The sequence below is a fragment of the Colobus angolensis genome, unplaced genomic scaffold (assembly GCF_000951035.1).
Source record: "Colobus angolensis palliatus isolate OR3802 unplaced genomic scaffold, Cang.pa_1.0 Scaffold42, whole genome shotgun sequence".
Classification (NCBI taxonomy): Eukaryota; Metazoa; Chordata; class Mammalia; order Primates; family Cercopithecidae; genus Colobus; species Colobus angolensis.
This window is the reverse complement of record NW_012117599.1, coordinates 2,422,235-2,424,740: the sequence shown is the minus strand read 5'-3', so window position 1 is coordinate 2,424,740 and position 2,506 is coordinate 2,422,235.

Below are 2,506 nucleotides of genomic sequence, written 5' to 3'. Positions count from 1 at the left end.
TTCCCAAATGTCATATTTGGAATATCTTTTTTGATTTTTAAGACATTTTTCCTTCTCATCTTTGATTTCTCTTAAAACATCGCTCACTGTGTTTATTTGCTCTTCTGTTCCTTTTAATTCAGTCTTTATTTTGAAATTATTTTTGTTCTTTTATTTCCAGTACCTTCCTGAGTTCTGTTCCAGCTCTTGTCAAATCTTCCTTTTCCTCAATCACCTCATCCTTGATTCTGGCTTATGCTGTTTTTCTTTTTTTAAAGGATCTATCTTCTCTTCATTTCTTTTGGCTGGTTTTGAAATGATGGGTCAGTTTACATCCGCTCTGTGGGCATGTCTTTCTAGTGGGTTTCATTATCTGCAGAGACGTTATACTCCATCTGATTCTTCCTCGCTCTCTGTTTAATAAAGACTTTGCACGAAATTGGAGGGTGCATCTTTTCTGTTGTTCATCTTTTCAGTGAGTTGAATGTGCTTATACTTTAGAGAGAAGAGATGGAACATGATTTACCTTTTTCTAACTTCATAGTTCTCTAATTCTCTCTTCGGCTGTTTTCTCAGTGATAAAAATATATATGGACTAGTGCTACCTCCTCTGCTTCTCTACCCTCTTTAATCTAAACTTTCTTTTTCCTTTGTCTGTCCTGTGATCAATTTGGAATGTACTCCAAATTGTCTTTCAGTGAGAGATTTTGTCTTAGAATGAAGCTTCTTTCATACTAGAAGAAAACACAGGGTAAATCCTCCATGACATTGATTTGGGAAATTATTTTTAAAGATGTGAACCCAAAAACACAGACCACAAAAGCAAAAATAGACAAATAGGATTACATTAAACTAAAAAGCTTCTGTATGGCCAAGGAAACAATCAACAGAGTGAAGAGACAACCTACAGAATGGGATAAAATATTTGCCAAACATACACTGATTTAATATCTAAACTATATAAGGAACTCAAACAACTCAACAGCAAGCCAACAACCCAATGTAAAAGTGGGCAAAGGGTCTGAATAGATGTTTCTCAAATAAAGAAGGAAGCTTTATTCTGTGAACATCTAGAGTGTGCAGCACCCAGACTGTCCCTGCACATCAGTCTTGTAGCATCATTGTCAATTTGCTGCCACCCACAAGTTGATTCCTGCAGCATCTCCCTTAATTCCACCTGTTCTCAAATAGGCTCTCCATGCTTTTTGGTGAGCACCTGTTGGTGATTTGGGTGTTTTCATATCCTCGGAGATGTCAGATGTTGTCTGTGGATCTTTAGATTTACTATCTTATTTGCTATGTTTTTATGTGAGGACTTAGAGAGCCCAAAAAATGATACTGCCACCACCACCCTTTTTCCAGAATCGCAAAAATCTTAATGAAGTTTCTACGGTAAGAATAATACATATTCTTTCATTGTTACATCGCCTTCCTCTCTCTGATCTTCCTGCCTCCCACTTATCAGAATCCTCGTGATTATATCAGGCCCTGTTGGAAAATCCAGGATACCTTTCCCACCTTAACATCCTTACTGTAACCCCACCCACATGATCAGTTGATATTGACATTATGTTCCCCCAAGGCAATGTAGAGGCTGCCGGCTCCTTGGTTCCAGTTCTGAGGGCAAGATCCACAAACAAGGCTTTGCATCCTGGGGTGGAACGTATCGAATAATCTACATGTTATCTGGAATTCTTCTGTAAAAAACATGTGTCCTTTCTCCCTCATTAATTTATTTATTCAATCGTTCATTTGTGGCATAGACTCATATACTTTTATACTTTGGGATATAGTCTAATACTAAATTTTTAAGTTTTGTTTTTCAGATGGCTTCAGTTTTGGTCATTGGGAACTCTTTCAGGTTGGTTACTGTGTCCCTTTGATTTACCTCCATCACTGTTTATGTGTGTGTGTGTGTGTGTGTGTGTGTGTGTTTGTGTGTGTGTGTGTGTTGTAGAAAGCCCTATTGCCACTTGCCCCCCAGTATTGTGTTTTTTGAGTACTTTCTGGCACTACAAGACACTCCAGGCTCATGGTATGTTTTCCCTGCCTCAGCCCTAGAATCAGCCCTGGTTCCTTTCATTGGAGAAAGATATTTGGAAACCAAGTTCTGGGTGCTTGGTGTGCTCCCTGTAATAGGTATCACTGCCAAGGCTTCTTGGTACACAGAGTTAGAAATGTATCTATGTACACCAACATATATATACACATATATACACATACACACACACACACCCCGACAATCATTTCTGCATCTGTCTACCTGGATATATAAGTAAACATGAGTTCGTCCTAATGTCTGATTCCAATCCAGTACCACAGGGTTCATTCTGATCTTGTGTGGCCTTATTTGTAACTTCTTTTTCTGACTACGGTAAATCTGGCTTCCATTTTTAAAAGCATTTATTTATTTATTCAGTCATTCATGCATTCATCCATAGTATAATGTAATTCTGAATTAGTAACCCATATCCCCATGTGAAACAAATTTACAACCAGAGTACAGTATTCATGTCACATCTTTTCG